General features: G+C 43.7%; 1 protein-coding gene across 4 annotated transcripts in view; it reads right to left on the bottom strand.

The window, feature by feature from the left end:
- CCDC71 (coiled-coil domain containing 71) overlaps positions 1–13934 on the bottom strand; it is a 33131-nt gene extending 19197 nt beyond the window's left edge. For 2 of the 4 annotated variants that reach the window (XR_010067071.1, XM_063291443.1), the window contains exon 1: positions 5199–5310. The gene's annotated coding sequence lies outside the window, so the exon portion shown is untranslated. Of the gene's footprint in view, positions 1–5198; positions 5311–13751; positions 13832–13918 lie in introns of those variants that run through there. The other 2 variants (XM_063291445.1, XM_063291444.1) reach the window with 2 other exon arrangements.
- Between the last annotated feature and the right edge of the window lie 4674 nt (positions 13935–18608).

Below are 18608 nucleotides of genomic sequence, written 5' to 3'. Positions count from 1 at the left end.
CCTTAAAACAATTAGGAGACAAACAAGTGGTTTCCACAAAAGCCCAAAATTTGTTTGTGGAAATGGCAGAAGGTATCGCTCAAACCCTAGATGTACAAAATTGTTTTGTCTGTGGGGGGACAAACATGGGTGAGAAGTGGCCGTGGGAGGCTAAAGAGGCTGACCCTGGCCAATTCAACAATCTCACTAAGACGGGAAACATTACTCAGAGAAAAACAACCTCTGACATTATTTGGACGTTAACCACAAACCTGGTGGCAAGAATCTGCTTTAGACAAAACGGAACTATTCCTGTCGGAGACTTAATGTGTTCAGGGGTATGGGATGAACAAGAGTGGACAAGCCCTAATAATGAGTCAAAACCAGTGAAGTTCAATATCACTATAGAAAAGGGAAAAGATTGGATATCACCGGAAAATATGTATTGGATATGTGGAAACCAAGCTTACGAAAAGCTACCAGGAAACTGGAGTGGAACTTGTATGTTGGGATGGATAAGGCCTTCTTTCTTCCTCTTACCCATGAGAAGCAAGCAGGTTTTAGGAATCCCAGTATACGATGAGATAGGGAGACAAAAACGAAGTATAGCAGGGATAGAAGTGGGAAAATGGAAAGATGACGAATGGCCTCCAGAAAGAATAATTGCATATTATGACCCGGCATCATGGGCTGAGGATGGGTCCTATGGATATAGAACCCCAATCTACATGCTTAATAGAATAATAAGGTTACAGGCAGTATTGGAAATAGTGGGCAAAAGAATAGATGCTGCCTTAAATGTAATCGCTGAACAACAGGACAAACTTAGAACCGCAGTATACCAAAACAGATTAGCCCTTGATTACATATTGGCAAAAGAGGGAGGTGTATGCGGGAAGTTCAACCTAACAAACTGCTGTCTGGAAATAGGTTAAACTGGAAGGGTGGTGGCAGATCTTACCGCCGACCTGAGGAAATTAATACACGTGCCCGTCCAAACATGGAAAGGAATTCTAGATACTGACAGTGGGGGATTTTGGGGAGGATTATTCAGCAGTTGGAAGCAAGCTTTAATGATGGGAATGTTAATTTTTATTGGCCTAATGTGCGTCCCATGCATTATCCCCCTGATCAGAAATATTGTACAAAGCACGATAGAGAATATGATACCAAAGGAAAAAATGATGACCCTAATGGAAAATAAATATGGGAGTTCCGAAGCAAGTAAAATATTACAACAATTCGAGTTACAAATTAAAAAGATCGATAAAAATTAAAAGGGGGGATTGTGAGAGGTAAAGATTTTAATGTGTAAATAAGTTCAAGCTAGTGAGCAAAAGCAACGCCATGTTAAATACTTAAACCAACACGAAGTCAGGAGGAGATAGTGGGGAAAACTCATCAAATGATAAGGGCTAAACTCATCACTTATCAGGGCAACGGCTAAACACATCACCTAATATGATAATGGTTTAAAACAAAGGCGGCCGGAAGATTGTAAGTCTGAGAGTACCCAGCCAATGGGGAAACGGATAAAGAGGAGTGATGGGACAGGAAAATGTATAAAAATAAACTTGAAATATTGTATGGTGTGGCTTTTCTTTTGGACACGTTGCATCGTGTTCCTGGAAAGTCCACCATGCTTTACAAACCGTAGAAGCTCAGAGAGAGAGCGAAATAAAGTCTTTTTCTATTTCTAAACTCAAAGACTGTTGGAGTCTAATTTGTTTTGAGTTTTGTCGCTAACACTTATTTAAAGGGGTCTTGGTCTACTTGGACGATGTTCTTATTTACTCTGAAAACGAGAAGGAGCATGAACACCTTCTTAAGCAGGTGTTGGAAAAACTTAGGGCGGCCAAGCTGTATGCCAAGCTGTCCAAATGTGAATTCCACAAAACCCAACTGGACTACTTGGGCTATCGGGTCTTTGACAAGGGAATCGAAATGGACCCTGAAAAGATTAGGGCCATCTTAAATTGGGAACGCCCTCGTACCCGACGGCAACTGCAGAGTTTTCTGGGGTTCAGGAACTATTATCGCCAGTTCATCCAGGGGTTCACTGAAATTGCCTTGCCCCTCACCGACCTGCTGCGCACGAAAGGGTTGGGGGAAACACGCAAGGTGAAAAACCCTGGGGCAGTGTTAAATTGGACGCCGGAATGCCAGGCTGCATTCGAGAAATTAAAGACTTTCTTTACTGCAGAGCCTATTTTGAGGCACCCTGATCCTGAACGCCCCTTCGTAGTACAAGTAGACGCTTCTGACTTTTCTATTGGGGCTATATTGTTGCAAAAAGACTCTGACAACAGCCTAAAACCCTGCACTTATCTATCCAGGAAATTTTCTGAGACTGAGAGCCGGTGGCATGTTTGGGAAAAAGAGGCTTTTGCTGTAAAAGCCGCTTTAGAAACTTGGCGCCACCTCCTTGAGGGTGCTTCCTGCCCATTCGAAGTTTGGACAGACCACAGGAATTTAGAGGCTCTCTGCACCCCCCGGTGCCTTAGCCCAAAACAAATTCGCTGGGCTCAATTTTTCAGTCGTTTTAACTTCCAATTGAAGTTCATACCCGGCAAGAGAAACTTTCTCGTGGACGCTTTGTCCCACTTGCCTCAGGACTTTGACCAAAGCCCTCAAGTAGTTGGCACTGTTCTCTCTGTGCCACAATTGGGCCTGGCTGCTGTCACCCGAAGCCAGACTCACGGTCCGCGAGCTCAGAGCACCGCCCCTTCCCCGAAGCGAAGGGCACTGGTTCCTTGTCAGTTACAAATGGATTTTCTTCAGGCAGTGAAATCTGACACTTGGTTGCTGGCTAATAGAGACAAAGTTTCCTTCAAAGATGATCTCGCATGGGTGGGCCACCATCTTTATGTGCCTGAAACCTTGCGAGCTTCGGTGTTACAACGCTCCCATGATGATATATTGGCGGGCCATTTCGGTTTCGTGAAAACCCTGCATTTGGCCGGCTGCCAATTTTGGTGGCCCTCGCTGCGGTGGGATGTTAAAGACTATGTTGCCTCTTGCCCTGTCTGTGCCATGTCCAAACGAAAAATGGGTAAACCGCAAGGGCTTCTCCAGCCTGTGGCCAGCCCATCTCGTCCATGGGCCGAGATCTCTATGGACTTTATCGTTGACCTCCCAACCAGGCAAAAGAAAATTGTAATTTGGGTTGTAAAAGATTTTTTCTCAAAACAAGCCCATTTTATTCCATGCACCTCTCTGCCTTCTGCCCAGCAGCTGGCTCGCCTCTTTCTATTCCACATTTACCGTTTACACGGCTGCCCCTCCCGTTTGGTGACCGACCGCAGCACACAATTTACCTCCCAATTTTGGCGGTCCTTTTTGAAATTAATTGGCACCGAACAGGCGTTGTCAACGGCGTCGCATCCGGAGATGGACGGATCTACTGAGATTCTTAACTCAACCCTGGAGCAATTTCTCCATGCCTACACCAACTACCATCAGGACGATTGGGTCGATTTGCTGCCCTTTGCCGAAGTGGCTTATAACAACGCTGTTCACCAGAGTACTGGACAGACCCCTTTCCGGGTTGTTTTCGGCCAGGACTTTGTTCCCATTCCCGAATTGCCACAGCCCCCCTCTGCATCCTGCTCGGCTCACAATTGGGCTGCTCAGCTGGCTGCTTCCTGGCTGGTAATTAAGCAAGCTCTGGGCGATGCTCAAGCTGCCTACAAACTCCACACCGAAAAACACCGTTCTCTGCAGCACACCTTCAAAATTGGGGATCTGGTTTATCTTTCTACTAAGTTCATAAAATCCCCTCAACCTTCAAAGAAGCTTGCCCCTAAATTCATCGGCCCATTCCCCATTGTTGCTCTTATCAATCCTGTTACTGTCAAGCTAGACTTGCCCCACAATTTGAAATGCTTACACCCTGTTTTCCATTGCAGCTTACTCAAGCCGGTCCACCACTCCGCCCACTGGCACCCCCAACCTCCTCCACCCGCTCCAATCATGATCGATGGCCAGCAACACTTCGAAGTCAAAGAGGTCAACTCCCGCAAACTTCGCAACTCCCTCCAATACCTAGTTCGTTGGAAACACTTCCCCCACCCTGAGTGGGTGCCTGCTCGCCATGTCAATGCTCCTGATTTAGGTCACCGCTTCCACTTAGCATACCCTTTGAAGCCTGCTGCTTAACTGTTCCTTTTTCTGTTAAGGTTTACTGGATTTTCTTGTGCATTTTTTGGGGGGGCGGTATGTCATGTTAGTCATTGCAATGTTCAATGTACATCGTAACGTTCTGCATGCCATGGTGCTGACGCGCGTTCCGGTTGGGAGGGAGCTGCTGGGGGACCTTGTACCAGGCTTTCTATCTCTCTTCATTGGGATGGAATGTGTTTGGGTTATCGTTTGTGTTCAAGGTCCTTTTTACCCGTTGATTAGCAGAACTCGTTAGGAGCACCTGGGATGGGGAATTTGAAACAGTTGTACGAGGGGGGAGGGATTACATTCGCACCGAGGGTTTTTAGTTTGTATTTGGCGCGCTTTTGCTCATTCTCAGCTTTCTTTGTACTTGCATACTGTTCTTAAATAAACCAGATTTTATTCAAGCCCTTGCTTGTGAGTCTGAGAATACTTTAAGATCGGCAACCATTATACCTACTTAATAGTGGAGTGTGTATCTCTACCTTTCTTTGCAATATGTTTTCAAGTGACAAAAGCTGTCCTCCAGGACAGGCATACATCTTCCTCACTCCACGACACTGGATGGCACATCACTCCTGCTGCACCTACTAGCTCATGGCTCACGAAGCGAGTGAAGAGGGAGAACAAAGATGGATTTGCCAATGGAGCTTGGTGGGTGAGTCCATAACAATCTTCTCCTCAAAACTGAGAGTTGGTACTTGACTAACCTGAGAGCCTGAGAACAGAGTAAGAATAAAACCATTCTATGGTCATGACTTAAGAAACTAAAATAGAAATAAAAGGACGGGAGCCCACATTTGTGACCTGCAGGGCTTGTGGCTTGTTTGCGTTCCTGCCCCAAAACCATCTGGCTTATGCTTGCAACAACTTACGAGTGTGTAGAGGTGCTTGAAGAAAATTATAAGGATTAGAGCAGCGAACAGCCGTTCTTTAGCTCACGCAAGAAGATGAAGATTCATGAGTCCGTACAAGAGGACCAACAAAGCAGCCAAGAGAAGAAGCAACGTTCTATATAGAAGAGATTTTTTTTTAATGATAAACAGAATATGTACCATAAGTTCCACATTTGCTGGAACCAGCTTGCAGCCCCTCATGGAAGAATCAGGCTGTAGTGAATGGGCAGATCCCCATTTTCTCAGGTAAGGCACATCAGGCACTTCCCTCCCCTGCATTAGCCCAGAGAGTCAAAACACATATCCTTGATGCCTGAGTAAACAGGTAGAAGTATCCATAATGGCTCCCTATGACATGTAGACAGGCACAAACCTTCACTGACCACATACTTACAACAGATGGAAAGGAGGGAAGCATAGGATAGAATTGGATTCATGGTCAGTTTGAAGTCCAAGCCCCAAGCGGGAGGAAAGAGGCATGCCAGGAAGACTTTCCCCCGCCCCACCCTTGAGTAATTACAACTTTTGTGGCCAAGACGAAAGAAGGGGAATTGAGGGGAAAGCCCCTGGGGTGAAGATCACAGAGAAAGGATACAGGTAGTATCCTTTCACAATCACAATTGGGACCGCAATTTTGGTTGCTAAGTGAAGCAGTCATTAAGAGAATCTGACCCAATTTTATGGCCTTTTTTGTGGCAGTTGTTAAGCAAATCACCAAGGTCATTGGTCTAGTGGTTAAGGCTATGGGTTAGAAACCAGGAGACGAAGAGTTCTAGTCCCGCCTTAGGCATGAAAGCCAACTGGGTGACCTTGAGCCAGTCCCTCTCTCTCAGCCCAACTCACCTCACAGGGTTGTTGTTGTGGGGAAAATAGGAGGAGGAAGGAGTATTAAGTATGTTCCCCACCTTGAGTTATTTATAAAAATAGTAAGAGCGGGATAGAAAGATAGATAGAGCAAACCACATGTTCATTAAGTGGATCACGTGGTTCCCCATTGATTTTGCTTGCCAGAAGCCAGCCAGGAAGATCAAAAATGGTGATCATGTGACCACGGAATGCTGCAACTGTCATAAATGCAAATCGGTTGCCAAGCTGGGGAAATGCTGTGACAGTCGTAAGTGTGAGGACTGGTGTCAAGTCGGTTCTTTCAGCACTGTCGTAAGTCCAAACCATCACTAAACAAATGGTTGTTAAGCGAGGACTATCTGTACATGGAAGAAGGAAAGTGGGATTGCTGAAAAGATGTAAGGAAGATGGAGATTGGAAACAGCGACATGGTCTTGATGTGTTAGATTAAGGGGAAACTGAAAGCCAAATAATGCTCAGGTTGGAGGAACTATGGTAGGAGGAAAGTCTTTTCTGGGCTAGAATGCATTTAGGAGAATATCTTCAGGGAGCAGGAAATAACCTTCACAGGCAGGGAGGAGGCAGAGACTCTACAGCAGGGTTCCTCAACCTTGGCAACTTTAAGATGTGTGGACTTCAACTCCCAGAATTCCCCAACCAGCATGGGAGGCTGGGAGGTGAGGTCCACATATCTTAAAGTTGCCGAAGTTGAGAAACCCTGCTGTAGAGGGGTGGAGCGGGTTGCCCAGGGTTTGTGGTAAAATTGAGCCAAGTCGTGGGGCCAGAGGTGAAAGAAGGTGCCAAACCGTGACTTCAGAATTATCTAGGGGGTCAAAAGAAGTGCTCCTAAAGGCTGTGATCTATGGGAATTAAGGTTACTCACTACCAGTCAGCTGGAGAAGTCAGCCAGGATTCATGTTCAGATTACTTGATCTTCAGGATGCTGGTCTGCTTTATGGATTCTGATATTTCGGTCATGTATGCTAATTGTCTCATTTGTCTAATTTGATTCTGATGATTACTGACTGTGGGTTAACTCAAGTCGTAGAAATGTTGCACCATCTTAAGCTGCCTAAGCCCGGAGTATCCCCATAGCACTCTTTGGGGACTGATATTTGAGACACTGTTTTTTTCAGTGCTAAATGTTTTATCCCATCTCACTTCGTAAAGGAGAACAGACATGGCTTTGAAAAAGGTATTCAGCAGCCATTAGGCAAACACCAGTGTAGCCTTGAAAGGGAAGATGAAGAAACTCAAGATCTCTCCATCTTGATTCACTTGGGGTGAGAGGAAAGAGAGACCACCAGTCAGGCTTTCAAAATTCTGTTTTTATACCCTGCAGCACTAAAGTAGAGTTATACTAGTCCTTGTGCAGTCTGTTTTCTGACCTTGACACTCTGTAATTGTTGGCCATTTGGCTACCCAAGCTAAAAGAAAGCTTTCTTTTCTTCTTTTTGATTTTTAATAAAATTCATTCTTAAAGACTGATGCTTTTGTTTTCATCTCCTCAAAAGGAGATGGGCTTGCTGTTCTTTAGTCACATGCCACAAAGCCACGGGGGCCAGAAGGTGATGCTATAGAGTTGGGTTTTCCTTTTCTTAAAAAATATTATCATCACCACCATCTCATGCATATTTTAAGGGTGAGGTGAGGTGAAAGGTCCCCGGTGCAAGCACCGAGTCATGTCTGACCCTTTGGGGAAGGGTAAGTTGCTCAAACTCTGAAAGTTTTATCTGTGCAAGCTGGTATCAGTGGGAAGGAGCCTGGTCAATGTAGGGCAACAAGAATGAGCAAGTCACTAGAAATAAGATTTAGTGCTTGCTCATCTAAAACCCTCAGCATAGCCAACAGGAAAGGGTGATGGGAGATGCGCTTCAGCAACTCTGTATTCCCACAGATTCCCCATCACTGACTTAAGTTACAGAAGAGATGATTTCTAATTTCATAGAAAAGGTCTGAATTATCTGAGAACACAAGCAGTGTTCCCCAGATCAGACCCCTGGCCCACCTAGTCCAGCAGTCTGTTCTCACAGTAGCCAACAAACTGCACGAGGAAGCCCACCAGTCTCCCAGCAGGTGGCCTTCAGAGGCAGTCGCACTGCCATCAAGGCTATTTCTTTGTTCTCTCACAGCTAGAGAACTCTCATTATCTAACGATATACCAAATGTTGCATATAAGTATCTTCTGCAATACCTGAAAGATGTCTGTTACTATAAGGGTGTATTTTTCAAATGTGCTCTTGTAATCTGTAGTCTGTTATTCTTTCAGAAACAGTAGGTCTATACCAACCCACTCAAACTCAGGAAAAGGTGTGAAAGAGGAAGTGGAAGCAGATGTTTAAAAGCACTACATGAAAGCTCACCGAGTAGTTTACTACAAAAAGGCTACATACATGGAAATAGTTTTGCTTACCAACTAAATGGTTTTACAAGCTGGATCAATTAGATTCCCATTTTACATGTTGATGAATCAACTGGTACTCTTTACAGGTTTTTGGATGACAAGTTTTATAAGCCCAATCACCATAGACATATATTACGGTCACAAGTTCCCTACCTCTAAATCAGCAAGATGATCTGGTGAGCAGCACAAGCATTAATGATTTGCATGTGGGCTCTAAACAGCAGCAAGTACTACTCATACTAATCAAAGCGAATGTTTGTAGCTCAGGGTTGAACTGTGGAGTCCTTGGTGCTCTCTGAGCCTTGTGATCTGTTTTCTTGCAGACGTTTCATTGCCAGACTAGGCAACATCTGCAGTGCGAAGAGGGAGGGGGCCTTGCTCTCAGTTTATATACTGTGGCTTGCCCTGCTTGTGTTGGTAGGGGTGTTGTTCTCTCCTTGCGGGTTCTTTGATTGGGCTGTTGTTTGCTGCTTGGTTGATTGCCTGAGTTAATAGTTCCTTGGTTAGGGTGTATTGTGCTGTTTGATGGTTCATCTGGTATTAATCCTAGTGTTGATTTTTGCATATCTGGGTGTTGATTGTTGGCAAGGGAGTGTGCTGGTCTTTTGACTTTTTTATTGTCTCTTTTGAATGGTATGTAAATGTTGTTTACCTCTATGTGTCTGTTGATGGCTGCTTTGTCTGAGTGCCAGGCTTCCAGGAATTCTCTGGCGTTTTTGGATTTGGCTTGGTTTAGGATGCTCACAGTTTCCCAGTTGAAACTATGGTTGAGTCTGTCCATGTGTTGTGAGATTAAGGAGTTCTCATCGTGTCTTCTGACTGCCAGTTGGTGGTCCTGGATGCGCTCTGCTAGTCTTCTGTCTGTCCTACATAGTGGCTGTTACAGTCTTTGCACTGTATGTTGTAAATAACTCCTGTTTTTTCTTCTTGGGCTATTGGGTCTTTTGGCTTGCTTAATATGTTTGGGAGAGGAAATGATGGTAAGTTAGAAACACAAGTCTACAGGAAAGCTACCCACACCAACCAAGTGCTCCACAACCAAAGTAACAATCCAACCTCCCACAAGAGAAGCTGTGTAAGAACATTATTCAGATGAGCACTCACACACTGCAGCAACCCAGAACATCAGAAAAAAGAAAAAGAACATCTGCACAGCATTTTCCAACAAAATGGATACCCGCACAACTTTATCAAAAAGTGCCTCACCACCCAACCCACTACAACCCAACCAATGGAAACTATTAAAAGGATAACACAGCCATACATCAGAAACATCTCAGAAACCAACAGACTGTTACAACCACATGGCATCATCGTAGCACATAAACCAACTAAAACTCTTCAAAACAGTTGCCAGCCAGCCTGAGAACTGAAGGCAGACATGTGTGGGAGACACAAGCTTGCAAGTCTGGTCATATAAATGTATATATTTATACAGGAGAACAAGGCCCACTCCCTCTTTGCACTGAAGATGTTGCCTAGTCTGGCAATGAAACGTCTGCAAGAAAACAACAAGGCTCAGAGAGCACCAAGGACTCCACTACTCATACTGCATTGCCTTCTGGGAAACCTTTCTATAGAGACCTGCCTCCAAAAAGAATTCCTACATGTCTGACATTGTGCCTTTGTGTGTAGCAGAGGATTCTGGAATGCATTCAGCTTTGGGGAGCACATTAATTTCTCTCGTGATGTTTTGTTAGATCTCTTAAGCCTTGACACTGATCCATATAAACTCAAAATATATCATAACACATCCAGGGCTACTCTGTCACTGCCATTTTAGGGGTTGAACAGTAGTCTTAAGGTTTTTAGGTAATAGATCTTCACAATGAGGAACCTCACTCAAATTAAGAATAATTTGAAACCAACAAATATTTCCCTTTTAGCTATATGGGCTCCAACAGTTAGTTAGAAGATAATATTTAATGAGGAATACAAGTGCTTTAAAAATTATTCAGACTAACAAGTATATTTTTAAGTTAACTCACACATAGCAATCACTTCCCAACAAATATATGGTTATATTAAATGTAGAAGTGAAATTACATTTCTCCATCCTGGTCATTTTTCAGATCACTATCCAGGATATGTTTAGAAAACTGAAGCTATCACACTCTTTTCACAGTTAAATATTTTATTTTATATTTATTTTAAATATTTTCATAGTTAACTTATCCTGAGATGCAAGAAATGCTTAATTTGACCTAGTTTTTTTAAAAAATAGTTGATTTAGAACTAGACTTTGGTGCCAGCTACATGAAACAATAGCAAAGATGAGGTAATTAACTAAATGCAAAATGTCACCTTATCTTCCAAAAACTATGCAACTTCCAAATAATTGGTCATAAAAAGATAGCATAGACAAGGAGGAATTCTAGGTACATATTCTCATTTTTAAATTGAAGCATTAGGACACAAAGCAAGTTACAGTAATGCATCCTGGCCTAGCAACTCAAAACAATTAGCCATTAGGGATGAAGTAGACTATGGAAGAGAGGCATAGGGACTTACATCTGTGGCTGGACAAGAGAATGTAAGTTGGCTAAGGCCACAGTTAGCCATCAGTCTATGTTAAAAGTATTATTAAAACATACTATGTTAAAAATTAACATAAATTATCAGTCTATAATGTTAAAAACCAAGGGCTTAATGACTAACGATCAAAACTGATACCTGGTCACCTATCATGTTAAGCTGTTGGTGATTTGTTTAGTCTGGAAACAGCATGTTGTGCAAACCTAGTAAAATATGATATCTAGCCAAAATACGATTAGCCAAAACACGGCTAATTGCGATGTTTAAATATTCAACAAGGTTCCATACCCACAGACTTTACTTAACTTCATGGCAATTGAGACCAGATCTGGATTTAACAGTCACCCAGCCCTGTTCATTTTCTCCATTCCTCATGTAACATCATTTGTTATGAACACAGAAAACATTCCAGAGTGACAACACTGTAGCATGACACAATCCTGTCATGTGTTTTGGATGATCAGTCACTAAGGGAGGAGAAAAATAGTGACACAACACTATTACACACAAAACAAAAGTGCCTCTTCCAAAAGCAATATTAATCATTCTACATCAAAGCCAGCCGGTCCAGTAGTAGGCATTTGATTTTTGCACATCACCACATTGTAATTTTTCTATGAAATAAAAGATGAATTAAACAAATCTCTTTCAGCCTCTGGCCATATTTGTAAAATAGAAAATATTTCAAATAACTGTTCCAAGGATACACAAAGCAGATTTTATAAGGTTTTTGAAGTCAATGATCTCATCCCCCAAATAATTACATTCCTACTTATACAGTAAATCACCTCTCAATACTACTCATTTTGGATTAAATTCAAACTCAGATATTGCAATGCCACTCAAAAGTCCAGCTGAAAGTAAGTGAACTGAACAAATCAAAAGCAACATGCACAGTTGCCACAATTCTGAATTCTTATCAGGGAATAAGCTCTCCTGTACATAGGCAGAATAACTTTCAAATAAATATGCATAACACTGCAATACAAGACAACTTTAAAGTGTCCTCATACAACACATTCATTATGGTTTAAGGCCTGTTTGTGAATAAGTCTTAAGTTCTAGCCAGCTCCTCCCCACCACCAAAATGGCTCACTTTTTAGCTTCTTTTAGACTTTGAGTAGTTGTTGTGCCAGAAATGTCCATCTTGGGTAACAAGAAAAATAAACCTAAAGGAACCCACAGCTTGTTTTGTCTTAATTTTGCCTCTCTTTTAGTTGTGGGTAGAAGTTTTTACAAAGACTTCAACTGGGGGAGGGGGACTATAAAAATCAAGGCAAATTATTAAATGTAGTGTTCGGTCTAGGGATTAAGGATCCAGGCTAGAAACCAGGAGTCTGTGAGTTCTAGTCCCACCTTTGGCATGAAAGCCAGCTGGGTGACCTTGGGCCAGTCACTCTCAGCCCAACTCACCTCCCAGGATTGCTGCTGTTATGGGGAAAATAGGAGGAGGAAGGAGTTATTTGGTATGTTCCCCGCCTTGAGTTATTTATAAAAAATAATAAAGGCAGGATAGAAAATAAATAAAATAAATAAAATAAAATAAATGCTCCTTTAGAACAAACAGGTGGCCAATAGTCACAACCTAAAAGAGAAATTAAAGCCACTAAATCTTTAATGTAAAAAATAATGGTTTTGGATCTTCACATTCATCAGTGGGAGACCCCAGTTGGTTTTGAAAGAGTGGATGATATATGAACCAAAATGAATTAGAATTATAGTATAGTACAAGAGGATCATTTGCCTTTTTATGAAAGCTTGCACAATAAAATAAATGTAACAGTTACTTCTGAATATTTTCTCAAAGACATACAGCACAAATTAACAACTACATATATGTTGAAGGAAAAATAAATACTTCCAAGCAAAGATACATTTTCTTTTAATTCATTCCTAGGGTTTTGCAAGACACAGATTTCTGTTGTGAAACTGATACACACACACACACACACACACACACACACACACACACACAGAGTATAAGCAAATATTTGCAACCTTATGTATTACACAGAAATGACTGAAGAACTACGAGAAATGTTGTGATCACTGTTTCTGAGTGTATTATTACAGGCCCCTTTTCTGAAATTGCCTTAGAAATAGCTTCTGATCTCTGCCATTCAAGACAGGAACAATCTTGAGAATACAAAAAGCGTTTCTGCCCTAACTCATGTCTAATTCCAAAAGATTACTGTAGCACCTGTGAGATTTTATTATTAATGTTTATTTTTGGTGACAGTGAAACATGTGGAGCAAGATATAAAGATCTCATATCAATTCATCCAAGAAGTGCACCCAAGGTGGTGCAAAACAAGAGTCAAACCATTCTACAAAATCCAATGACAAACACTTTTCCCCCTCCTCTTTGTGATAGCAGAGCCTGGAGCAACCAACGCAGGACAAGGCAGAAGCGGAATTAGCACAGCCTTGACCAAAAGGATGGATCTCCCCAACTAGTCCAGATCTTGTGGTTGAAAGCTCTGGGAGGGGCCAAAACGGCTCCGTCCTGACAGCTGATCAGCTTGCAAAGATCAGAGGCAGGGCTGGAGCTGAGGGTTCCCTCAGCCCCGAAAACTCAGCCAAAGTAGCCGGGAGAAGGAGCAGGACGAGGGGACGATGCCAAGGCAGAAGAGGGGCGGGGCCAGGCCAGGCGGAGGGGAAAGCGGCTGGGCTGGGGAAGGGGTGTGTCGTGTGGCGAGACCCCGCGGAGACGGCGGCGAGGAGCAACCCGCAGACCGGCAGGGAGAGGGCGGGGAGGAGAGGCGAGAGCGCAAAGGGAGGAGCATCCCACGGCGGGAGGGGGGGAAGGCGAGGGCGCCGGGGGCGGGCGAGGAGCCCCCGAGCAGCCACGCCTCGAGCTCGAGTCCCAGCTGCAGCGCCCCCGTCGGGAATTCGCCGCGCCCGGGCGGCGCCGGCCCGCAACCTACCGGCCACCGCGGGACCCAGCAAAAGCCGCTGCGCCGTTCCACCCCTGCAACATGGCCGCCCGCCCGCGGAGCGCCGGAAATACGAAACCACTTCCGTTTCCGGCCGCACGAAAAGTGCCCTAACTGCCCCCCCCCCGAGGGGTCCCGTCCCCCTCTCCCTTCAGCACCTGGGCAGCACCTCCACGGCAGCTCCCGTCCCGCCTACACTTGACCCCTCCAGGCCCCGCCCAACCTCCCCACGTGTTGCCCCTCCCACCCTCAAAGCCCCTCCCCCAAGCCCCTGCCTCACTGGCAGCACTGAAGCCCCGCCCACCCCTTTGCCCTTCCTTCTGCCTACCTTCCCTGTTCATGAACCCCTTGGTGCCCGTCCTTGATCCCCTGTACCTGTCTCTCACCTCCATTCATCTCAAAAAGTTTCTCAACCTAACTATTCCCTCTTTCTTTTCTCAAGCACTTTCCCTGGGGCCTGTTTCCCAGAGCGCCTTTTCGGTCTCCTGATGCCTTCTTGCCTCTCCCCACCCAGGAAGATTAGATGAGGTCTGTGGGTTTTCCGGATTGACTTAGACATGAATTCACAAGGCAGGGAACCTCCCAGACTAGCCTCCTCTCTATATTGATGATGAAGATGTGCCATCAAGTCACTGTCGACTCCTAGCAACCACATAGATTTTCTCCAGGACTCTCTGTCCCTAACCTGGTCTTTCAGATCTCCCAATGGTGCCCCCATCGCCACTGTAACTGAGTCCATCCACCTTGCTGGTGGTCGTCCTCTTTCCTTCCGCCTTTCCCATAGAGCAGGTCTTCACACAATGTGTCTGAAGTAGGATAATTTGAGCCTGGTCATTTGTGCTTTGAGTGAGAACTCAGGTTGATTTGTTCGATGATCCATCGATCCAAAGTTCAAAGGTGTCGACACTCTTCCTATCCTGCGTCTTCAATTTTCAACTGCAACTTTTGCTTCCATAGAGTGTCACAAGGAGTAACATAGCTTGCACAATTCTGATCTTTGTAAGTACAGTATAGATACATCATGGCATTTGAGTATCTTTTCCAAGGCCTTCATGGCTGCTCTACCAAGTGTTAGTCTGTGGCATACTTCTTGTTTGTTCCTTTATTGTTGATGGTTGTGGGCGAAAACCTCAAATGTTGATATTTATCAATTCATGTCAAAATGTTAAGCTTATTCTTAAATCCATAGCTGGTTCCATATCAGGCCTATGATGACTCAGTACCACATTTCACCTATTAATCTGGCAATCAGATGTCTTCAGATATGTTGTGACTACAATGTCTGGATTTCCCAGCTGATGGGAAATGGTGCAAGGATTAATTCTAACAAAACCTGAAGGCATCAGGTTGGGCAAGGCATATTATGTATCAGGATGTGCTTGTCCTGCACATTATAAGCACTACTGTTTCATATTACTTATAAATTACTTATTTATACTTAATAATGATCACTATAGTGTAGTGGTGCATCCAGCAAAGACCCAGATGACCACCAAGCTCCTTGGATGACCTTGGACTGGTTATGGTCTTTTCAGCCTATCTTCCTTTACAGGGACATTGTCGTGGACATCAAATGAGAGGAGATTCCCCATGTACATTACCTGGAGCTCCAAGAAAAAGGCAGGATGTTAACCCAATAAATAAATACATAAATACATACATACATACATACATAAATAAATAAGATTGATATATCAACTTCTTCTTCTTCTGTATCCAGATCAAACCTTGAGCTGCCAATATGATGCCACCTTCTTGACTTTGTCATTGGCCAAAAACAAGTCATTTTCAGTGCACGCTATTGGTAATAATTGGCAGGTGGGCCACAGTCTGTGTCTCTTCACGTTCACACAGCATGTTATTATCTGTCCGTCAGCAATCCCCATTTGAGCATATTAGTCTTACGCTTAGGCACTCCAACCCTCAACCTACTCAGAGTCCTCCCGATAACATGAGGGAGGTCGAATCCCTCGTCCATATTCTCCTCTGGGACTCTTCCTTGGTCAGGGATTTCTCTCCTCCGTCTTCCAATTCGGTATTGTTCTTGCCTGCCCTCAAGAGTGTTTGTTCTTGCCATGAAACTCTTCCTAGATTTTAGTCGATGCCAGACCAAACCAAACCAAAGATATATCAACTAAATTTGTTTTAAACACAAATTGGAGATCAAATGATACAGCAGTTTTGGCCCATAAGCTTATAATGTGAGAACACATTCTACTTTAAATGAAAAACAGCAATCCTTTTTTGGTGGAAGGTTGTCTCACCTTCCTTCCAAACATAAGCTGATACTTAGAATCTATATGTGTTTCCTCATTTGTTGGAAGAACAGATGAAATGGGTGCAGCGGCATATGAGCCGAGCCTTACCTTTTACAACTGTCATGCTCGGTGGTCAAGAAACTGTACATTCAATCATCATGAAGAGAGACGTTGTTATGCCTCCAGGGCTATTCACTGTGCTATTGTTCCAGTGCTATTGTCCACTCTGGCAGAAGCCATGACATCACACACATTATGATGTCATCACACAAATGATGTGGATTGTATATTTTGCATCATTTGTGCAATGACATCATGATGTTTGTGATGATAATTGCTCCTCCTTGCCCCCCTCGTTGATGTCCATGTGTTCATTGTCTCATACACTCACATACGTGTACGCACGTATGTCCCTACACAACTGAAGGATAAGCAACAGACTAGACTTGAGTTTCAGAAGATTTGATGTAGCCAACCCACTATGCATGGTCATTCTGGAAGATGGGTCCACAATTTTTGTCCCTTCTGAGAAGGCTTGCCTAGTCCCAGCTTGTTATGCTTCTCATTCTTATTGGCGATTTCAGCTTGAGGGCCATCACTTCATCCATATAGGACCCATCTCTTATTTTGAGAAACAACTCATATTTTGAGAACCATCCTTTGTTAAGTCTTCTGGCATTTTTCCACATGCTGCATAAGCTGAAATCCTCCAAAACAAGCTTTTTTACCTCTCTGGTCTGCTTTGACTGGGTTTCATATGTTCTGTCAGTCCTTCAAGATAGGCCAGGTCAGGAAACAGGCATCAGAAGGATTTCAAGAAAGCTACTTTATTGTTATAGAGTATAATAACAGAATCTTGAGAACCTGTCAGAATTTCTGCGTGCCCCATCTTATACCAAACAGAATCAAGTGACGCTATTTTGAGTTTCTTTCTCATGCTTTCCACTTTCTGAAGAACTAAGTTGCCGTTGCACCTCCCTTAAGTCTCCTCCCTTAAGTTTCCTTTCCGTGGGATCTTCTACGTCTACTGAAACTTCCACAGTCATCTCTACATTCCTTTACTCATTCATACCATCACAAAAAAATATGGCACAAGATATATATGAACCAAATAACCATAAATCAATATATATGATAAACTATGCACATTAGTAACACGATCACAAAGATAGTCGCATAAAGGTTCCCTTGACTCTTGGCGATTACATGGGCATCTTGGCAAAAATATGTAAGCTGATAGTCTCCCAGCTAAGTACCAGCCAGGACCAATTCTCAGTTTTGGAGTTCAGCCAAAATCAACTTGCTGCTCCCACCTAGGCCATTATATATACTGGCATATATACATACAGGTAGTCCTTATATACATACAATGGTCCTTAATGGCCATTGGTTTAGTGACGATTCGGACTTATGACCAGTCTTCGCACTTACGATCATCACAGCGTTCCCGCAGTCACGTGATCACAATTTGGGCACTTGGCAACCAGTTCGCATTTATGACTGTCACAGTGTCCTGTGGTCATGTGATCGCCATTTTCAACTTTCCCAGCTGGCTTCTGGCAACCAAAATCAATGGGGAACTACATAATTCACTTAATGACCATGTGGTTCGCTAAACACCTGTGGTGATTCACGTAACGGCCACTGCAAAAAAGGTTGTAAAATCAGGTCAGATTGCTTAGCAATTGAAATTCCAGTCCCAATTGTGGTTGCTAAGTGAGGACTAAGCCTCGTGTGGCTCAGAGTGGTAGGCGGCAGTATTGCAACCAAAACTCTCCCCATGACCAGAGTTCGATCCCAGCAGAACCTGGATTCTCAGGTAGCCGGCTCAGGTTGACTCAGCCTTTCACCCTTCTGAGGTCGGTAAAATGAGTAACCAGCTTGCTGGGGAAGGTGACAACTAGGGAAGGCAATGGCAAACCACCCCACTATAGTCTGCCAAGAAAACGTCACAAAAGCAGCGTCCCTCCAAAGGGTCAGACATGACTCGGTGCTTGTACAGGGGACCTTTTACCTTTTCATCACCAAGTGAGGACTATCTGTAATAGCTGTAGATTCCTACACTTGGCAGGGAGTTGGACTAGATCTCCAAGATCCCTTCCAACCTTTATATTTTATTATTCTAAGCCCCTTCACACGTTGACAACACTGAGCTTTTACTACCCATGCAGCATGAGAGAACCACCTATACAGCTCCCCTTGTGCACTTTTAAAGTGGCCTAATTCTGCCTCCTCCCCCCCACTCCTCATTGTCATTCCTCAGGCCTGGAATAATCATTAGAATCCCTGAAAGTTAAGCCTCAAGAAAGTGTTGTAGCAATGGACATTGAGTCTAAGGTTCATGGATACCTTCCGATGAGTATTCATCACATGTTAATTATTAATCATATAAGAATCAAAATATCAGATTAGCTCACTTGTCATAGGGAAACTCATCAAGTCTGATCTATGGGTTATGCATAAGCAAAGTCAGTTATTAGGCATGACTCAAAGTTTAATGGATCCAGGTGGTTTCTCTTGGGATGCTTTGTGCAGTTCTGGCTTGCTTTGCAAACAACATTCTGTTCTCTGTTTGGAATGAGCTGATCCC

This window comes from Candoia aspera, chromosome 2, assembly GCF_035149785.1.
Source record: "Candoia aspera isolate rCanAsp1 chromosome 2, rCanAsp1.hap2, whole genome shotgun sequence".
NCBI classification, from domain to species: Eukaryota; Metazoa; Chordata; class Lepidosauria; order Squamata; family Boidae; genus Candoia; species Candoia aspera.
The sequence above is the reverse complement of the archived record's forward strand: the minus strand, read 5'-3'. Positions and strand labels throughout refer to the sequence as shown.